Genomic DNA, 23,144 nt, shown 5'->3' with positions numbered 1-23,144 from the left:
AAGGCACCTTGAAGAAGAAACCCCAATTCAATGAGAAAGGTTAGGGTTTGAAGTGTATGTGAATGGGGGCAAAGAAAAAGGGAAGATAGTGGTTTTGTGGCGAGTGGCCGATGGTGAGGAGTCGCGGCGCCGGCGGGGTCGGGAGGAGTCGCGGCGCCCGGCGACGAGGGTGGTCGAAGTGTCGAGTGGGGGGTGTGGGCTGTTGTGAGAAGTTCGAAGGGTTAGAGAGGTGAGGGGGGGGCGACGCTGCGTTGCGGGTGGTCGGGGTGGGCGCTTGCCTGCGTCGCTGGCGGGCGGACGGTGTCGCAGCGCCGGCGGACGAGGCTGGGCGGTGGGTCGGACGGGGAGAGAGAGTGTTTGAGGGTGGGGTGGTTTGTTTAATAATATTTTTTTGTTTTTGTGTTGTTCTTTTTTTTTTTTTTTTTTTTTTTTTTTTTTCGGGTGCTGTAGGGAGGTGTGGAATCCCGCGGGCGCAGGAGTATAACCCGCGGGCGGACAGATGCTGGGGGAATGATTGCTGCGGGCGCGGGGTTTGGGGGGGGGTCGCGGGCTGTAATGAGTTGGGAAATCCCGCGGGCGAAGGCGAAAACCCGCGGGCGGACAGCAGCCTTGTGCTGTTGGGGCTTGTGGTCTGCGGGCGCGGGTTATCGAGTGGGGCGCGGGGTATTGGGTAATTGTGGAAACCTGCGGGCGCGGGTGTCGGCCCGCGGGCGGACAGGGGGGGGCTGTAGGCGAGATTGAAGTCCTGCGGGCGCGGGTTCTACACCGCGGGTGGATAGTTTTTGGTGTTGTGAAGGGTGTTGCTGGCCGCGGGCGCGGGTTCTACACCGCGGGCTCATGTGGAACCTCGTGCTTGCACCTAGGGTCGAAATGAGCACACCAAAACCACTAAATAACACTTGTTAGCATGGTTAGTCTAATTAAAAAAAATAAATGAAGATGGAATTCAAGTGAATTCAAAACGAAAAGAAACTACGAAAAGAAACTAACTAAACTAAAAATTAATAAACGAATTCAAGTGAATTCAAAACACACAAAAATTGAAAAATAAATTGAATTCAAGTGAATTCAATATGCAAATATTTTTGTTCTTTTCTTTTGTTTAGATAAATGAAGAGTAAAAGGAAAAAGAAGAGTTAGAGATTCGGGTTGCCTCCCGAATAGCGCTGGTTTATGCAGGTCCCGCACGACCGTTTACCTCTTTTCAATGACTAGTAGAGGTAGGTGTTTGGAGGTAGAGTACCTCAACTAACCCACAGGAGCGCCTTCATAGTACAACTTCAGACGTTGACCATTCACCTTGAAACTTTCACCTTTTTCGTTCATAATCTCGACAGAACCGAATTGTTCACTCTGGTAACTGTGAAAGGGCCTGACCATCTAGACTTTAACTTTCCAGGAAAGATTTTTAGCCTAGAGTTATAGAGTAAAACCTTATCTCCAATCGTGAACTCCCGAGGGAGGATCTTTTTGTCATGCCACTTCTTGGTTTTCTCCTTGTATACTCGTGCACTATCATATGCTAGCAACCGAAACTCATCAAGTTCATTGAGTTGTAGAAGACGTTTCTCCCCCGCAAGCTTTTGATCCAAATTAAGCTCCTTGATCGCCCAAAAAGCTTTGTATTCTAATTCAACGGGAGGTGGCACGTTTCCATACACAAGCCTATACGGTGAAGTACCAATAGGCGTCTTGAATGCAGTTCTATAAGCCCAGAGTGTGTCATCCAATTTCGTGCTCCAATCCTTCCTAGGCCTTGCAACTACCTTCTCAAGGATGGACTTAATTTCGCGATTTGAGACCTCTACTTGCCCACTTGTTTGAGGATGGTATGCTAATCCAGTACGATGGTAGACTCCATATTTCTTCAAAAGGGTGTCTAAATGTCGTTCATGAAAATGGGAGCCTCCATCACTAATCACAGCTCGTGGGACCCCAAACCTCGGAAATATGATCTTCTTAACAAGCTATGACTACCTTAGAATCATTAGTAGGGGATGCCACGGCTTCAACCCACTTAGAGACATAGTCGACAGCAACCAATATGTAGCAATTTCCATTGGAGGAAGAAACCGGTCCCATAAAGTCGATACCCCAAACATCGAAATTTCAACTTCTAGAATACCGGTTTGGGGCATCTCATGCCTTCTCGAAATATTGCCGGTCCTCTGGCAAGCGTCACATGACAGATGAAAGACTGTGCATCCTTGAACATTGTCGGCCAAAAGAAACCCGACTCATGGAGCTTTGCAACAGTCCTGGAAGGGCCATGATGCCCTCCATAGGTGAGTTATGGCAGCGGTTCAGGACTCCATTGACCTCCCATTCAGGTACACATTTTCGAAAAAGACCATCTGAACATTCACGAAACAAGTGAGGATCATCCCAAAAGTAGAATTTAACATCATGGAGGAACCTTTTCTTCTGTTGGTAGGACATATCAGGAGGTATCACACCGCCTACCAAGTAATTGGCGTAGTCGGCAAACCAAGGAATATGTGTCTGTGACTGCATATAAATGATCGTCAGGAAAAGAATCATCTATAGGAGTTGAGTTCATACCATCTTCATGCCTGATTCTTGACAGGTGGTCTGCTACGACGTTCTCTGCGCCCTTCTTATCACGAATTTCTATGTCGAACTCTTGGAGTAAGAGAATCCAGCGAATGAGCCGAGGCTTGGCTTCCTTCTTAGAGAGAAGGTACTTCAAAGCAGCATGATCAGTGTAGATAATGACTTTAGAGCCAATCAGATAAGATCTGAACTTCTCTAAAGCATAGACAATAGCCAAAAGCTCCTTTTCTGTAGTAGCATAGTTGACTTGAGCCTCGTCAATGTCTTGCTAGCGTAGTAGATTGCATGCAAGACCTTATCCTTACGTTGACCAAGTACTGCTCCAACCGCATAATCACTGCGTCACACATTATCTCGAAGGGAGTTCCCAATCGGGAGAGCGGATAATAGGTGCAGTTATTAAAGCTTGCTTGATCCTGTCAAAAGACTCAAGACACTCATCAGTAAAAACAAATGGAGCATCCTTAGAAGGAGTTGGGTCAGTGGTTTAGCAATTTTCGAAAAATCCTTGATAAACGGCGATAAAATCCCGCATGACCAAGGAAGCTTCGTACCCCTTTAACATTAGCTGGTGGGGGTAATTGCTCAATCACTTGGACCTTAGCTCGATCAACTTGGATGCCCCTATCAGAAACAATATGGCCTAAGACGAACTCCTTCAGTCACCATGAAATGACACTTTTCCCAGTTTAAGACCAAATGACACTCTTCACATCTTTTCAGGACTTTAGTGAGATTAACTAAGCATGTATCAAACGTAGAACCATACACACTAAAATCATCCATAAAGACTTCCATGATAGACTCGATGAACTCAGAAAAGATACTCATCATGCAGCGTTGAAAGGTGGCAGGGGCATTACACAAACCAAAGGGCATTCTACGATATGCAAAAGTGCCATAAGGGCATGTGAATGTGGTCTTTTCTTGATCATCAGGATGAATGGGAATTTGGAAGAAACCTGAATACCCATCCAAATAGCAAAAGTATTTATGACAAGCCAACCGTTCAAGCATTTGGTCAATAAAAGGTAGAGGGAAGTGGTCCTTTTTAGTGGCCATGTTGAGTCTCCTATAGTCTATACACATACGCCATCCAGTCACAGTTCTAGTAGGGATTAATCATTCTTTTCATTTTTCACAACAGTCATGCCACCTTTTTTCGGTACTACTTGGACAGGACTTACCCACTTAGAGTCAGCAATAGGGTAGATAATACCTGCATCGAGTAGTTTCATCACCTCTTTCTTGACCACTTCCTGCATGTTTGGGTTCAATCTCCTTTGTGGTTGAATGCATGGCTTATGTCATCCTCAGGTGTATCCTGTGCATACAAAAATCGGGGCTAATACCCTTCAAATCATCAATACTGTACCCTATAGCCTTCTTTGATTTTTCAGAACAACTAGAAGTTTGGAAAGTTGGCTATCGTCGAGTGCAGCACTGACAATTACAGGATCTAACTCTTGCTTATCTAAAAAACATACTTCAATGAGAGGGGAGAGGTTTAAGTTCGGGTTTCTTTACCTCAACATGCACACAGATCGATCAAACCTCTTTACCTGTTGGCATCCATGAAGGTCAGATTCTTCACTTGCTAGCATTCTCTCAATAGCATCTACTTCATCGCTCCATATACTGCCATCACCTGTGGAAGAATCAAGACAAAGTACCGCCTCCAAGGGATCTCCATAGAGAGCTTGGGGCATGTTATCATGGCAAATTAAATCAACCACATCAATACTATAGCACTTTTCCTCTAGCATAGGACTTTTCAAAGCAGTGCTCAGATTAAAAGTGACCTCATCATCTCCAACAGATAGTGTAAGCTTACCATTTTTCACATCAATGACAGCACCAGCAGTATGAAGGAATGGCCTACCCAAAATGATTGGAATTTGCCTATCTTCCTCCATATCAAGTACAACAAAGTCCACGGGAATAAAAAATTTACCTACTCTAACAGGTACATCCTCTAAAATACCTAGGGGGTATTTAACAGAACGGTCGGCCATTTGTAGAGTAATATTGGTAACTTTCAAACTTCCCATTTCAATTTTGAGGAAACAGACAATGGCATAACACTCACACTAGCCCCCAAATCACATAAAGCTTTATCAATGAACAAACTACCAATGTGACAAGGTATAGAGAAACTACCAGGGTCTTTTAATTTTGGTGGAGATTTATTTTGTAAAATGGCACTACATTCTTCAGTAAAAGCAACTGTCTCCACCTCGTTAAAAGCCCTTTTCCTAGTCAAGATATCTTTCATAAATTTAGCATAAGCAGGCACTTGAGTAATTAATTCCGTGAAAGGAACTGTTACCTGAAGATTCTTGACGACTTCCAAAAACTTACCAAATTGCTTGTCCAGCTTACTCTTGAGGTGACGATTGGGGAAAGGAAGTTTGATAGGAGGAACCTCAATAGCAGGCTTTTTGGCTTCATTGGTCTCTTCATGTTCAGTGGCTTGCTGAGAGTTCTCCTTGTCATTTTAGCTTCAGCTGGGACCTGTTCCTCATCATTTTTCACCTCAAAGTATCATCAATAGGCATGGGTGGTCCATTGTAGTGAGAACCACTTCGGAGAGTGATGGCATTTGCCGAATCTGTAGGCTGAACAGGTTGTGCTGGAAGAGCACCTTGTTGTCGAGTAATTCGAAGTAGCCAATTGTGCCAACTGATTCTCCAACATCTTATTGTGAGCAAGAATGGACTCAATTTGTGCCTTTCAGCTTGTCGATCCTTTTGCATTTGTAGCATCATGTTTCTCATCTCAACCATCATTGGATCGGCAGGAGGTGCTTGTTGAGATGGATTGAAAGGTGGTCTAGAGAAACCAGGAGGGTGTTGGGGAGGTGGTTGGTAGTACCGCTGGTTCAATTGTTGTGCTTGTGGTTGTGGTGCAGGAGGATTCAGGACATTAGTACTCTTGTAAGACAAGTTAGGATGATTTCTCAATCCTGGATTGTATGTGTTGGAGTATGGGTTGTTCGGCCGATATGCTTGAAAAGCATTAACTTGTTCGAGAGAACTCCGACACTCTTGTGCCCAATGTCCAACTATGCCACAATTATCACACATAATCTCGGAGGTAGTACCCAAAGCAGCAACACTTGCAGGAGAGGAGAGCTGCATATTGTCAAGTTTATTGCTGATGGCATTCATCTGTGCAGCTAATAGGATATAGAATCTATCTCATGCTTTCCACCCTTGTTAGCTAGTCCTCGAGGATTACCATATTGAGAGTTGTGGATAGCCATCTCCTCGATCAAATCATGAGCAGCATCAATTTCCAGTTTCATGAATCTCCCATTTGCTGCAGAGTCAAGGATAAGTCTCGAGTTGTTCCCCAAACCATTGTAGAATCCTGAACTAGGAACCATTTTTGTAGCCATGATGGGGACATTCTCTCTGAAGATCTTTAAATCTTTCCCATGCCTCATGTAAAGACTCATCAGTCCCTTGGGTGAAGTTTGTAATCTGACTACGCAACCTAGCAGTCTTCTCTGGAGGGTAGTACTTTCTGTAGAAAGCTAGAGCCAAGGTATTCCAATCAGTGATCCCAAGAGTGGCTCGATTAATCCCATTGTACCACATCTTTGCCTTGTCTCGAAGTGAAAATGGGAAAAGAATCTCCCGAATCTGATCTTGTGTCACTCCCTGCTGCTTAATGGTAGAGCAATATTGGCAGAAATCTTGATAATGAAGATTGGGGTCTTCATTAGGTCCACCACCAAATTGTTTTCTTTCGATCATGTTTAGCAATGCAGGTTTGATCTCGAAATTTACAGCTTCGATTTCAGGCATTTGATTGCTTCTGGGAAGTTCAGCCAAAGAGGGTTGGGAAAAATCAGTAAGCTTCGAGCCATCTCTGATTCTGGTGAGCACAGAGAACAATGCTGGTAGAATCAGAGTCAGAATCCAAAGGATTATCTTCCCTTGGATTATCTCGCAACTGTCTGGAAAAGTTCTTCTGTCTATGAAAGGATCTTTCGATTTCAGGATCAAATTGTAGGCAATCTGAACTCAAACTCCTGCGCATAGAAGAACTAAAGAACAAACAATTAAGAGATTTGTCCAAAGAACAAGTGTTCTCTGAGACGAGAGTATAAATCTAGACTCTAAAACAATTAAAGAAAATGGAACAAAACCGTTTCCCCGGCAACGGCGCCAAATTTTGACAGGCTAAAGTCGTATCACCTTATCAAAAGTAATCCTAAGTCCTCTAACAAATAGTAGTCAGGGAAGAGGGTCGAATCCACAGAGAAACAGTGTTCTTTTCCTAATTGTCAGTCAAATCTAGAGTATAGGAACGAGTGTTTGTGATAATTATACTAAACTAAACTATAACTAATTCAAAATTATCAATAATAAAAAGTCTAGGGCAAGGTTCACCAATGATCAATATTTCGGGATGAAACACTAAAATCGAACATTAATAATGCAGTTAAACAGATTGATTCGCTCTCTCGAGTCTAAATCAAGCATAGAACGATATTAACAGGCTCTCGCAATTTTTAACACCAATTCTACCTATTGAAACTAGCCTTAATATCAAGTTTATACCTCTCGGCGCATAACCTAATATTGCAACATATAACAATCAAATCTGGCCAAATTGGATTGAATAGACATAAAAAATTCAATAGGAATCAACATGCATCAATAAAAATCAATACTTTAATTAAACATCCCTTCCTAATTGATCATGGATCCCCCTAAACCCTAGAAATAGACTACTCAATCATAATTGGGGAAAACATATTCATAATTAAATAAGCAAACATGAATTACTAATAAAGGATTGAATAGGAATAAAAAGAGAAGAGAAATAATACCAATTGTAGAACCAATCTTGCAAAAATCCAAGCTTCTATTGAAAATTCAATGTAAATGGAGAAAAAGTAAACTAGGGTTCTTCAATAATTGAGAGAAAAAGAAATAATCTTTTATGAATTCATCATGGAAAAAACAAAATAGAAAATAAGATAGGAAATAATAATATTCCCTTGAGTCTTTATACCTTTCATTTCCTAAAACAACTAGAAAAATAGAGTCTAATTCGTCAAAAGATAAAGCCTTATTCGACTAGGAAACCCGGAATAATCCGCGGCCGCGGATTTTCGGGCTGCAAAACAGCGTCAACTTGCCAAGACCATATCTCCCAAAATAGAAGTCGTATCGGGTCGTGTAATATACCGTTGGAAAGCTCTTCAAGTCTAGTTTCCAACCCCACTGAAATCACTGAATTCTGATTTCTGGATAATAAGTTATGATCAAAAGAGTGCACATGACTCAATTTCCATACTTCTTTTAATACGTTTCCGCTATGTTTGAGTTGCAATCCGACTTGAAGATGCCCTTTGGACTTCTCATTTGACTTAGCTCCTTCCTAGATGCTTCTCATGCTTAAGCTTGTCCAATAATACTCCAATTGTGTTCTCAATACCTGAAAACTATCAAAAACACCGAAAACACACACTAGAGTAATATCTTCTCAACTTAAGTAACTATATGCAATTATGGACTAAGAATGCAACTAAATGATCCTAAAATGCAACCTAAATGCATCATGAAATGCCTATATTAATATGACTTATCAAAATATATAATATCTTCGTTGTAGTATAGTGGTAAGTATTCCCGCCTGTCACGCGGGTGACCCGGGTTCGTTCCCCGGCAACGGCGCCAAATTTTGACAGGCTAAAGTCGTATCACCTTATCAAAAGTAATCCTAAGTCTCTAACAAATAGTAGTCAGGGAAGCAGGGTCGAATCCACAGAAAACAGTGTTCTTTTCCTAATTGTCAGTCAAATAGAGTATAGGAACGAGTGTTTGTGAGTAATTATACTAAACTAAACTATAACTAATTCAAAAATTATCAATAATAAAAGTCTAGGGCACAGGTTCACCAATGATCAATATTTCGGGATGAAACACTAAAATCAACGATTAATAATGCAGTCAAACAGATTGATTCGCTCTCTCAAGTCTAAATCAAGCATAGAACGATATTAACAGGCTCTCGCAATTTATTAACACCAATTCTACCTATTGAAACTAGCCTTAATATCAAGTTTATACCTCTCGGCGCATAACCAATATTGCAACATTATAACAATCAAATCTGGCCAAATTGGATTGAATAGACATAAAAATATTCAATAGGAATAACGCATCAATAAAAATCAATACTTTAATTAAACACCCTTCCTAATTGATCATGGATCCCCCTAAACCCTAGAAATAGACTACTCAATCATAATTGGGGAAAACATATTCATAATTAAATAAGCAAACATGAATTACTAATAAAGGATTGAATAGGAATAAAAAGAGAAGAGAAATAATACCAATTGTAGAACCAATCTTGCAAAAATCCATGCTTCTATTGAAAATTCAATGTAAATGGAGAAAAAGTAAACTAGGGTTCTTCAATAATTGAGAGAAAAAGAAAAATAATCTTTTATGAATTCATCATGGAAAAAACAAAATAGAAAATAAGATAGGAAATAATAATATTCCCTTGAGTCTTTATACCTTTCTATTTCCTAAAACAACTAGAAAAATAGAGTCTAATTCGTCAAAAGATAAAGCCTTATTCGACTAGGAAACACCGGAATAATCCGCGGCCGCGGATTTTCGGGCTGCAAAACAGCGTCAACTTGCCAAGACCGATCTCCCAAAATAGAAGTCGTATCGGGGCGTGTAATATACCGTTGGAAAGCTCTTCAAGTCTAGTTTCCAACCCCACTGGAATCACTGAATTCCGATTTCTGGATAATAAGTTATGATCAAAGAGTGCACATGACTCAATTTCCATACTTCTTTTAATACGTTTCCGCTATGTTTGAGTTGCAATCCGACTTGAAGATGCCCTTTGGACTTCTCATTTGACTTAGCTCCTTCCTAGATGCTTCTCATGCTTAAGCTTGTCCAATAATACTCCAATTGTGTTCTCAATACCTGAAAACTATCAAAAACACCGAAAACACACACTAGAGTAATATCTTCTCAACTTAAGTAACTATATGCAATTATGGACTAAGAATGCAACTAAATGATCCTAAAATGCAACCTAAATGCATCATGAAATGCCTATATTAATATGACTTATCAAAATATATAATATCTTCGTTGTAGTATAGTGGTAAGTATTCCCGCCTGTCACGCGGGTGACCCGGGTTCGTTCCCCGGCAACGGCGCCAAATTTTGACAGGCTAAAGTCGTATCACCTTATCAAAAGTAATCCTAAGTTCTCTAACAAATAGTAGTCAGGGAAGCAGGGTCGAATCCACAGAGAAACAGTGTTCTTTTCCTAATTGTCAGTCAAATCTAGAGTATAGGAACGAGTGTTTGTGAGTAATTATACTAAACTAAACTATAACTAATTCAAAAATTATCAATAATAAAAAGTCTAGGGCACAGGTTCACCAATGATCAATATTTCGGGATGAAAACACTAAAATCAACGATTAATAATGCAGTCAAACAGATTGATTCGCTCTCTCAAGTCTAAATCAAGCATAGAACGATATTAACAGGCTCTCGCAATTTATTAACACCAATTCTACCTATTGAAACTAGCCTTAATATCAAGTTTATACCTCTCGGCGCATAACCTAATATTGCAACATTATAACAATCAAATCTGGCCAAATTGGATTGAATAGACATAAAAATATTCAATAGGAATCAACATGCATCAATAAAAATCAATACTTTAATTAAACATCCCTTCCTAATTGATCATGGATCCCCCTAAACCCTAGAAATAGACTACTCAATCATAATTGGGGAAAACATATTCATAATTAAATAAGCAAACATGAATTACTAATAAAGGATTGAATAGGAAAAAAGAGAAGAGAAATAATACCAATTGTAGAACCAATCTTGCAAAAATCCATGCTTCTATTGAAAATTCAATGTAAATGGAGAAAAAGTAAACTAGGGTTCTTCAATAATTGAGAGAAAAAGAAAAATAATCTTTTATGAATTCATCATGGAAAAAACAAAATAGAAAATAAGATAGGAAATAATAATATTCCCTTGAGTCTTTATACCTTTCTATTTCCTAAAACAACTAGAAAAATAGAGTCTAATTCGTCAAAAGATAAAGCCTTATTCGACTAGGAAACCCGGAATAATCCGCGGCCGCGGATTTTCGGGCTGCAAAACAGCGTCAACTTGCCAAGACCATACTCCCAAAATAGAAGTCGTATCGGGGCGTGTAATATACCGTTGGAAAGCTCTTCAAGTCTAGTTTCCAACCCCACTGGAATCACTGAATTCCGATTTCTGGATAATAAGTTATGATCAAAAGAGTGCACATGACTCAATTTCCATACTTCTTTTAATACGTTTCCGCTATGTTTGAGTTGCAATCCGACTTGAAGATGCCCTTTGGACTTCTCATTTGACTTAGCTCCTTCCTAGATGCTTCTCATGCTTAAGCTTGTCCAATAATACTCCAATTGTGTTCTCAATACCTGAAAACTATCAAAAACACCGAAAACACACACTAGAGTAATATCTTCTCAACTTAAGTAACTATATGCAATTATGGACTAAGAATGCAACTAAATGATCCTAAAATGCAACCTAAATGCATCATGAAATGCCTATATTAATATGACTTATCAAAATATATAATATCTTCGTTGTAGTATAGTGGTAAGTATTCCCGCCTGTCACGCGGGTGACCCGGGTTCGTTCCCCGGCAACGGCGCCAAATTTTGACAGGCTAAAGTCGTATCACCTTATCAAAAGTAATCCTAAGTTCTCTAACAAATAGTAGTCAGGGAAGCAGGGTCGAATCCACAGAGAAACAGTGTTCTTTTCCTAATTGTCAGTCAAATCTAGAGTATAGGAACGAGTGTTTGTGAGTAATTATACTAAACTAAACTATAACTAATTCAAAAATTATCAATAATAAAAAGTCTAGGGCACAGGTTCACCAATGATCAATATTTCGGGATGAAACACTAAAATCAACGATTAATAATGCAGTCAAACAGATTGATTCGCTCTCTCAAGTCTAAATCAAGCATAGAACGATATTAACAGGCTCTCGCAATTTATTAACACCAATTCTACCTATTGAAACTAGCCTTAATATCAAGTTTATACCTCTCGGCGCATAACCTAATATTGCAACATTATAACAATCAAATCTGGCCAAATTGGATTGAATAGACATAAAAATATTCAATAGGAATCAACATGCATCAATAAAAATCAATACTTTAATTAAACATCCCTTCCTAATTGATCATGGATCCCCCTAAACCCTAGAAATAGACTACTCAATCATAATTGGGGAAAACATATTCATAATTAAATAAGCAAACATGAATTACTAATAAAGGATTGAATAGGAATAAAAAGAGAAGAGAAATAATACCAATTGTAGAACCAATCTTGCAAAAATCCATGCTTCTATTGAAAATTCAATGTAAATGGAGAAAAAGTAAACTAGGGTTCTTCAATAATTGAGAGAAAAAGAAAAATAATCTTTTATGAATTCATCATGGAAAAAACAAAATAGAAAATAAGATAGGAAATAATAATATCCCTTGAGTCTTTATACCTTTCTATTTCCTAAAACAACTAGAAAAATAGAGTCTAATTCGTCAAAAGATAAAGCCTTATTCGACTAGGAAACCCGGAATAATCCGCGGCCGCGGATTTTCGGGCTGCAAAACAGCGTCAACTTGCCAAGACCATATCTCCCAAAATAGAAGTCGTATCGGGGCGTGTAATATACCGTTGGAAAGCTCTTCAAGTCTAGTTTCCAACCCCACTGGAATCACTGAATTCCGATTTCTGGATAATAAGTTATGATCAAAAGAGTGCACATGACTCAATTTCCATACTTCTTTTAATACGTTTCCGCTATGTTTGAGTTGCAATCCGACTTGAAGATGCCCTTTGGACTTCTCATTTGACTTAGCTCCTTCCTAGATGCTTCTCATGCTTAAGCTTGTCCAATAATACTCCAATTGTGTTCTCAATACCTGAAAACTATCAAAAACACCGAAAACACACACTAGAGATATCTTCTCAACTTAAGTAACTATATGCAATTATGGACTAAGAATGCAACTAAATGATCCTAAAATGCAACCTAAATGCATCATGAAATGCCTATATTAATATGACTTATCAAAATATATAATATCTTCGTTGTAGTATAGTGGTAAGTATTCCCGCCTGTCACGCGGTGACCCGGGTTCGTTCCCCGGCAACGGCGCCAAATTTTGACAGGCTAAAGTCGTATCACCTTATCAAAAGTAATCCTAAGTTCTCTAACAAATAGTAGTCAGGAAGCAGGGTCGAATCCACAGAGAAACAGTGTTCTTTTCCTAATTGTCAGTCAAATCTAGAGTATAGGAACGAGTGTTTGTGAGTAATTATACAAACTAAACTATAACTAATTCAAAAATTATCAATAATAAAAAGTCTAGGCACAGGTTCACCAATGATCAATATTTCGGGATGAAACACTAAAATCAACGATTAATAATGCAGTCAAACAGATTGATTCGCTCTCTCAAGTCTAAATCAAGCATAGAACGATATTAACAGGCTCTCGCAATTTATTAACACCAATTCTACCTATTGAAACTAGCCTTAATATCAAGTTTATACCTCTCGGCGCATAACCTAATATTGCAACATTATAACAATCAAATCTGGCCAAATTGGATTGAATAGACATAAAAATATTCAATAGGAATCAACATGCATCAATAAAAATCAATACTTTAATTAAACATCCCTTCCTAATTGATCATGGATCCCCCTAAACCCTAGAAATAGACTACTCAATCATAATTGGGGAAAACATATTCATAATTAAATAAGCAAACATGAATTACTAATAAAGGATTGAATAGGAATAAAAAGAGAAGAGAAATAATACCAATTGTAGAACCAATCTTGCAAAATCCATGCTTCTATTGAAAATTCAATGTAAATGGAGAAAAGTAAACTAGGGTTCTTCAATAATTAGAGAAAAAGAAAAATAATCTTTTATGAATTCATCATGGAAAAAACAAAATAGAAAATAAGATAGGAAATAATAATATTCCCTTGAGTCTTTATACCTTTCTATTTCCTAAAACAACTAGAAAAATAGAGTCTAATTCGTCAAAAGATAAAGCCTTATTCGACTAGGAAACCCGGAATAATCCGCGGCCGCGGATTTTCGGGCTGCAAAACAGCGTCAACTTGCCAAGACCATATCTCCCAAAATAGAAGTCGTATCGGGGCGTGTAATATACCGTTGGAAAGCTCTTCAAGTCTAGTTTCCAACCCCACTGGAATCACTGAATTCCGATTTCTGGATAATAAGTTATGATCAAAAGAGTGCACATGACTCAATTTCCATACTTCTTTAATACGTTTCCGCTATGTTTGAGTTGCAATCCGACTTGAAGATGCCCTTTGGACTTCTCATTTGACTTAGCTCCTTCCTAGATGCTTCTCATGCTTAAGCTTGTCCAATAATACTCCAATTGTGTTCTCAATACCTGAAAACTATCAAAAACACCGAAAACACACACTAGAGTAATATCTTCTCAACTTAAGTAACTATATGCAATTATGGACTAAGAATGCAACTAAATGATCCTAAAATGCAACCTAAATGCATCATGAAATGCCTATATTAATATGACTTATCAAAATATATAATATCCTTCGTTGTAGTATAGTGGTAAGTATTCCCGCCTGTCACGCGGGTGACCCGGGTTCGTTCCCGGCAACGGCGCCAAATTTTGACAGGCTAAAGTCGTATCACCTTATCAAAAGTAATCCTAAGTTCTCTAACAAATAGTAGTCAGGGAAGCAGGTCGAATCCACAGAGAAACAGTGTTCTTTTCCTAATTGTCAGTCAAATCTAGAGTATAGGAACGAGTTTTGTGAGTAATTATACTAAACTAAACTATAACTAATTCAAAAATTATCAATAATAAAAGTCTAGGGCACAGGTTCACCAATGATCAATATTTCGGGATGAAACACTAAAATCAACGATTAATAATGCAGTCAAACAGATTGATTCGCTCTCTCAAGTCTAAATCAAGCATAGAACGATATTAACAGGCTCTCGCAATTATTAACACCAATTCTACCTATTGAAACTAGCCTTAATATCAAGTTTATACCTCTCGGCGCATAACCTAATATTGCAACATTATAACAATCAATCTGGCCAAATTGGATTGAATAGACATAAAATATTCAATAGGAATCAACATGCATCAATAAAAATCAATACTTTAATTAAACATCCCTTCCTAATTGATCATGGATCCCCCTAAACCCTAGAAATAGACTACTCAATCATAATTGGGGAAAACATATTCATAATTAAATAAGCAAACATGAATTACTAATAAAGGATTGAATAGGAATAAAAAGAGAAGAGAAATAATACCAATTGTAGAACCAATCTTGCAAAAATCCATGCTTCTATTGAAAATTCAATGTAAATGGAGAAAAGTAAACTAGGGTTCTTCAATAATTAGAGAAAAAGAAAAATAATCTTTTATGAATTCATCATTGAAAAAACAAAATAGAAAATAAGATAAAAATAATAATATTCCCTTGAGTCTTTATACCTTTCTATTTCCTAAAACAACTAGAAAAATAGAGTCTAATTCGTCAAAAGATAAAGCCTTATTCGACTAGGAAACCCGGAATAATCCGCGGCCGCGGATTTTCGGGCTGCAAAACAGCGTCAACTTGCCAAGACCATATTCCCAAAATAGAAGTCGTATCGGGCGTGTAATATACCGTTGGAAAGCTCTTCAAGTCTAGTTTCCAACCCCACTGGAATCACTGAATTCCGATTTCTGGATAATAATTATGATCAAAAGAGTGCACATGACTCAATTTCCATACTTCTTTAATACGTTTCCGCTATGTTTGAGTTGCAATCCGACTTGAAGATGCCCTTTGGACTTCTCATTTGACTTAGCTCCTTCCTAGATGCTTCTCATGCTTAAGCTTGTCCAATAATACTCCAATTGTGTCTCAATACCTGAAAACTATCAAAAACACCGAAAACACACACTAGAGTAATATCTTCTCAACTTAAGTAACTATATGCAATTATGGACTAAGAATGCAACTAAATGATCCTAAAATGCAACCTAAATGCATCATGAAATGCCTATATTAATATGACTTATCACTAACATAACTAGCCTAAGAACACAGTAGCACTAAATTACCTAAAAAGCAATAATAGTGAGAGTGATACTTACAGAAATCCTCCCCCAAGCTGAACGTGGCAATGACCTCATTGCAACAAGAGGAAGGAAAGACATGGATATCAGTCATCCATGTGCATGTGCTCACTAGCCTCATCTCCATCCACCTCATTGCCGGGCTGACTGTAGCTCGGGTTCCAAGTATACCAAGAGGGATGTGCATCATGCTCAGCAATGCGATGCAAGCGGCAGTTCTCGTCGTACATTGAATACAACGCCAAGTGCTCATCAGTGGCTAGTGTATCGACCCGCTGACTAAGATTCTGTAGAAGAACACCATTGGCATCAACCTGCTGGTTGAGGCCCTAGATGGCCGCTGTATTGGCTGTAATGCCAGTATCCTTGCGCTGAAGCAGGGTCATCATCTCCTGAAAATCAAAGGAAGGAGGAGCAGTTCAATATGGGGGAGGGGGAGCATCAGAAGATGAGGGGATATCCTCAACATGGGGACGACGGTAATAGGTACGCTCAGGGATCTCGGGGCGAGGGGTGGGAAAGTCAGAACCTGCAATGGGAAGGTGATAGTGAGGTTGGCCAGGTTTGATTTTGGCCAAAGGGTTGGGCAGGTCAATGGAACGCATTCCGTTAATTTGCCACTTGTATGTATCCCCACCCCGTTCTAACCAATGCAGGCGAGTGAGATAGGCATAGTCCAATAGGGTAGGTCCTAAGGCCGGCTGATAAAGAGTCTCGTCAAAGTCGGGAATGGCCCTAGCAAAAAGAGTGACTACCCCCCCGTTCACGATGGGCCGAGAGGAGAACGTCCCATCGGCGCCGCTTAGGGTATGTGGTGGAAATACGCTCCATTTGGAGCGCAACATGGTGAGGGATGTTGTAGTGGAAGCGGCGGGGAGTGCCCCGATACATGTAGCTACCTATCAGATAAAGCTCATCTCCTCGAATGAGCTGCCCTTCAACCCTTCCAAACAAGGTCTTTGACATGAAACGAACCCAAATTTAAAAGATGGGTTGGTGTATGTACCTAGCATGACAGTGTTGCAAGGTAAAATCAGTTTTGTCCCCCGTTATGGCATAGTAAATGTCCCTGTGATGATAGTCAGGGGGGAGCCCAATCTCCCCCCGGTTGAGGACACGGAGTATGCGAGCAAACTCCGGGAGGGTGAGGGTGAAGTCCCTATTTAAGAGCCTATAGGAAACATGCGAGATTGGGCCTGAGCGAGGGTGGGTCACATTCAAGCTACTATAGAATTCATACACAAGCACTGGATATGTATTGACATGAACAGGATAAAGGGATTCCATACCAATGATTTTCATAAAATCCTTAAATTCATTATTAATTCCCAATTTATCCAAAAATTCAATATCAAGGAACGTGGTAGGACTTACCTCGCGCCCCTTGAGGCGCGAAATCGTTCCCTTGTTTCCTCCGTGGAGAAGATGACTTCCGGGAAGGTCTCATCTCGGGAATTTCCGGTGGTGGTGGTGGTTGTGAGCCCGTTGTAGATTTTCGTCGCCTTGTGAACATGGTTCTTGAATGTGCAAAAATATCAAACCTTCAACTCACTCTCTAATGGGGAAAAGATGGGGTAAAACTTGAAGCACTCAAATCCTCACTTTAATGGTGGAAAAAAAAATTAAGAAGAAGATGAAGGGGAGAGATAGAGTGGAAGGAAAGTGAATAAAAGAGAGTGAGAGATGAGTAGAAAGTGATAAGAGAGAGAAATTGGTAAGCATTCAAAGGTTTGAAGGAGGGTCTTCAATGGTGGAAAGGGGGGTTTGGAGAAGAAGATGGGAGAATTTGGGGGTTAGGGTTTGGAGGAGACAGAAAATGTGAGAGGAAGTGAGTGAAAAGAGGGAAAAAACCCCTTTATTCTTACCAGCCGGACCCCGAGCCCGATCGGGCGAGTCTGCCCGGTACCATCGGGCGTGTTTTTTTTTTCTGAAATTTCCCAAATTCGTTGCGCGCCCGATCGGGCGATCTCCCCCGACGCCATCGGGCGATCTCCCCCGACGCCATCGGGCGTCTGTTAGTTAATTCCCAAAAACCGAATTTGTTGCGGGCCCGATCGGGTGTCCACGCCCGATCGGGCTTTTTTCCTGCCTTTCCAAATTTTTGTTGCGGGCCCGATCGGGCATAGTCGCCCGACCCGATCGGGCGTGTAGCACTCCCTCAATATTGTTTTCTCACAAATTCTTTGACGGAACTTCGCCCGATCGGGCGACGCACTTTTTCCTTGCTTTTTTAATTTTCGTTGCGCGCCCGATCGGGCATCCTCGCCCGATGTCTTCGGGCTTTGCCCAGGAGACAGTGGCTCCTGTTTTTGAGTGAATTTTTTGGTGGTAAGCACTCCTGTACACATGTAACCTGAAGAGGAATATCAGTACCCTCTCACTCTCTCACCAAACTACAAAAAATGAACAAAGTAAAAAAATAAAAAAACTAGAAAAAACTACGAAAGTAAAGGAGAGAAATCGGGTTGCCTCCCGATTAGCGCTGGTTTATAAAGGTCCCGCACGACCATAATGCTTCATCCCTCAAACAGAAGGGGATGGGGTTGAAGGTATAACTCCTCCACAGATCCAACAGGGATTCCGGTATAGTACAACTTCAGACGTTGTCCATTAACTTTGAACTTCTCACCTGTTGCATTCAAACCTCAATAGAACCAAACTTGTTAGTGTTAGTGACAGAAAAAGGACCAGACCACCTAGACTTCAGCTTACCAGGAAAAAGCTTTAGTCTAGAGTTGTACAATAAAACCTTGTCACCAATATTGAACTCCCTACTCAGAATTTTCTTATCATGCCATCTCTTAGTGCGCTCTTTGTAGAGACGCGAACTATCATAAGCATTTAATCTAAGTTCATCAAGCTCATTGATTGCATAAACGCTTTTCTCCTGCTAATTTAGCATCAAGGTTCAACTCTTTAACCGCCCAAAAAGCCTTATACTCTAGTTCGACAGGTAGGTGGCATGCTTTTCCATAGACTAGTCGATAAGGGGTGGTACCAATAGGGGTCTTAAAAGCAGTTCTATAAGCCCATAAGGTGTCATCTAACTTATCACTCCAATCTTTTCCCGATTTAGCTACCACTTTCTCCAAAATAGACTTTATTTACGGTTAGACACTTCTACTTGCCCACTTGTCTGAGGTGGTATGCTAGGCCAGTCCTATGGTAGACACCATACTTTTTGAGTAGGGCTTCAAAGGTTCTTTTGTGAAAGTGGGATCCCCCATCACTAATGACAACTCTTGGTACCCCAAACCGTGGAAAGATAATCTTTTTGAACATTTTCATGAACCTTAGAGTCATTGGTCGGTGATGCAATAGCTTCTACCCACTTAGAGACATAGTCAACAGCAACAAGTATGAAATTGTTGCCTGAGGAAGAGGGAAAAGGACCCATAAAATCAATACCCCACACATCAAATAGTTCAACTTCTAGGATGGGGTTTGGGGCATCTCATGTCTACGGGAAATATTTCCTGTTCGTTGGCATGCATCACAAGACTTAACAAAAGTACTAGCATCATGAAAAAGTGTTGGCCAATAAAAACCAGATTGAAGTACCTTTGCTATTGTTTTGGAGGGCCCAGCATGGCCTCCACATGGAAGGGAGTGAGAGTGCTTCAGAATGTCATGCACCTCCCACTCTGGGATACATCGCCTGTAGATGGTGTCAGCACAGAGCTTGTAAGAAAGGGTCATCCCAAAAGAATTGTTTGGCATCATGGAGAAATTTCTTTCTCTGCTGGTAGCTCAGCTCTGGAGGGGTTTGTCCACTCACACAAAAGTTGGCGAAGTCCGCATACCACGGGGTAACAGAAGTGACTGCCAGGAGCTTATCATCAGGAAAGGAGTCATCAATGGGAGACCTTCTTCCATATCTTCATACTGCAATCGGGACAAATGGTCAGCCACTACATTTTCTGCACCCTTTTTATCTCTGATCTCCAAGTCGAATTCTTGGAGCAGCAAAATCCACCGAATGAGTCGAGGCTTGGCCTCCTTTTTGGCGAGGAGGTACTTCAATGCAGCATGATCAGTGTAGACAATGACTTTAGACCCAAGCAGATAGGTCCTGAACTTGTCCAAGGCATAGACCACAGCTAGCAGCTCTTTCTCTGTAGTGGCATAATTAACTTGAGCTTCATCGAGTGTCTTGCTAGCATAGTAGATGGCATGGAGGATGTGTCTTTTCTCTGACCAAGGACAGCTCCCACAGCATAATCACTGGCATCACACATAATCTCAAATGGGAGGGTCCAATCTGGAGATGGATGAATAGGAGCAGTAATCAGAGCTTGCTTGATCCTGTTAAAAGACACTAGACACTCATCAGTAAACAGGAACGGGGCATCCTTGAGGAGCAACTGAGTAAGTGGTTTAGCAATTTTAGAGAAGTCCTTGATAAAGCGGCGATAAAATCCCGCATGACCAAGAAAACCTCTAACACCCTTAACATTCACAGGAGGGGTAATTGCTCAATCACTTGAATTTTTGCTTTGTCCACCTGGATGCCTCGTTCAGAAATAATATGACCAAGTACCACTCCTTCAGTAACCATGAAGTGGCACTTCTCCCAGTTCAAGACAAGGTGGACATCCTCACATCTTTTCAGTACTTTATCAAATTCAGCAAACATGCATCAAAATCAATGCCATACACACTAAAGTCATCCATAAATACTTCCATGATGGACTCAATAAATTCAGAAAATATGGCCATCATACAACGTTGGAAAGTAGCAGGGGCATTACATAGGCCAAAGGGCATCCTTCGATATGCAAAGGTACCATAAGGACATGTAAAGGTGGTCTTCTCCTGGTCATCTGGGTGGATAGGGATTTGGAAGAAACCAGAATAGCCATCTAGATAACAGAAATGAGAATGACAAGCTAGACGTTCCAACATCTGATCAATGAAGGGAAGGGGAAAATGGTCTTTCTTAGTGGCAACATTTAATTTCCTATAATCAATGCACATACGCCACCCAGTAACTACTCTTGTAGCAATTAATTCATTTTTCTCATTTTTAACTAAGTAGTACCGCCCTTTTTAGGAACCACTTGAACTGGACTCACCCACTTAGAATCAGAAATAGGATAGATAATCCCAGCATCAAGCAATTTCATAACCTCTTTTTTGACAACTTCCTGCATATTCGGGTTCAAACGACGCTGACCTTGTATACTAGGACGATGATCATCCTCAAGATGAATTTTATGCATGCAAAAGTCAGGGCTTATGCCTTTCAAATCATCAATGTTATATCCAATGGCCTTTTTATGTTGTCGCAAAACAGACAAAAGTTGAGACATTTGACCATCATTTAATGCAGCACTAACAATCACAGGGCAATTTTCAGAATCATCCAAAAAAGCATATCGCAGAGAAGGGGGAAGGGGTTTCAGTTCAGGTTTCTTTACCTCTACCGGTTGAGTAGCACATACTAACCGTTCATCCTCATGAGTGGTAGTACCATCAAGCTCGACACAGGTAAAAGCTGCTTCCCAAGCATCCACTTCAGTAGTCCGGATAATATCATCACCTGTGGAAGAGGTAAAACAAAGCAAAGCCTCCAGTGGATCCCGCAAAGGGATTGAGGCATGTCATCATTAACCAGCACATCAATGACATATTCTGTAACAGGCTTCCTCTAGCATGGGACTTTTCAAAGCATTGGTCAAACTAAAAGTTACCTTATCATCCCCCACAGTCAAAGTCAATTTCCCATTTTTAACATCTATGACAGCTCCAGCAGTATGAAGGAATGGTCTCCCTAAAATGATTGGGATTTGAGTATCCTCTTCCATGTCAAGCACAACAAAATCCACAGGAATGTAAAATTTACCTACCCTCACAGGAACGTCCTCTAAGATACCTAGGGGGTATTTAACAGAACGGTCAGCCATTTGAAGAGTAATGTTGGTACATTTTAAATCTCCCATGTCAAGCTTTTTACAAACAGTCAAGGGCATGACACTAACACTAGCACCTAAATCACATAAGGCTTTGTCAATAAATATGGTGCCAATATTACAAGGGATGGAGAAACTCCCGGATCTTTCAATTTAGGAGGGGATTGATTTTGCAAAAGAGCACTACATTCTTCAGTAAAGGCAACAGTTTCTACTGCATTAAAGGCTCTTTTCCTAGTCAAAATTTCCTTCAAAAATTTAGCATATGCAGGTACTTGAGTAATGAGTTCAGTAAATGGACAGTTACCTGAAGATTCTCACTACCTCCATAAACTTACCAAGTTGGTGATCCAGCTTATTCTTTGATAGACGAGTGGGGAATGGTACCTTTATCGCAGGAGTGGTGGAGGAATCTTTTTCAGGTACTATCTGCTTCTCTGCAGATGTGTTGGTGGTAGCCTCAGGAGCTGACGAAGTTTCAGTTATGTCTGCATTTTTTTCTGGCTCAACCGGACCATCCTTAGGCATTGGGGGACCATCATAATGTGTTCCACTCCTAAGAGTGATGGCATTGGCAGTGTCCCTTGGTTGCATTGATTGTGAAGGTAAGGCCCCAGGTGGCCTACTAGCAGAAACTAGCCAACTGAGCTAGTTGAGTCTCCAACATCTTGTTATGCGTGCCCAAATTTTCCAGTTGAGCTTTTGTGTCAGCTTAAAAGCATTGAACCCTTCTGCATCTGGAACATCATATTCTTCAACTCTGTCATGGCTGGGTCAGCAGAGGAGGCAGGCTGTGGAGGTGCTTGATTTCTTGAAAACCAGGTGGAGCTTGTTGTGGAGGTTGGTATTGTTGACCCTGTTGTTGAGGTGGATGGTTGTTGAGGTTGAGGGTTCAACACATTAGTACTCCTATATGAGAGGTTGGGATGGTGTCTTAACCCAGGATTATAGGTGTTGGAATAGGGGTTGAACTGGTTCCTAGGTTGTGACTGGAAAGCATTGACGGCCTCACAGTTATTTCCCAATGCAGGACACTCTTGAGAGTTGTGCCCAGATATTCCACAAGCATCACATATATGCACATTATAGTTAGAAGCACTAGCCATCGCATTAACACTCATGTGGGAGGAATCATTACCTAACTTCAGGGAATCAATCTTCTGAGTTAGAGCAGCTAGTTGCCCAGACAGTAGGGAATGGCTTCAACATCATGTTTACCTCCTTTTTCAAAGAGGAACGAATGGTAGAGGCTTGATTAGATGCTAGCTTCTCCAAAAGTTCATACCCTTCCTCAATTGCTTTATCCATGAAGAACCACCAGATGCTCCATCAATTACCCGTCGTGTATCTGCATCAACTCTAGTGTAGAAGATCTGACACAAGTACCACTGGTC

At 40.4% G+C, this 23,144-nt stretch overlaps 1 non-coding gene across 1 annotated transcript; it reads left to right on the top strand.

Annotated features, from left to right (window-relative positions):
* The first annotated feature begins 5,967 nt into the window (after positions 1 to 5,967).
* On the top strand, positions 5,968 to 6,071 carry LOC125494493 (small nucleolar RNA R71). Its single transcript, XR_007270741.2, has one exon. It is a non-coding gene; the product is annotated as a small nucleolar RNA R71 (small nucleolar RNA).
* Positions 6,072 to 23,144: the final 17,073 nt, after the last annotated feature.

This window comes from Beta vulgaris, chromosome 1 (assembly GCF_026745355.1).
Source record: "Beta vulgaris subsp. vulgaris cultivar EL10 chromosome 1, EL10.2, whole genome shotgun sequence".
NCBI classification, from domain to species: domain Eukaryota; kingdom Viridiplantae; phylum Streptophyta; class Magnoliopsida; order Caryophyllales; family Amaranthaceae; genus Beta; species Beta vulgaris.
Note: the sequence above shows the minus strand (reverse complement) of the source record. Positions and strands in the feature narration are given on the sequence as shown.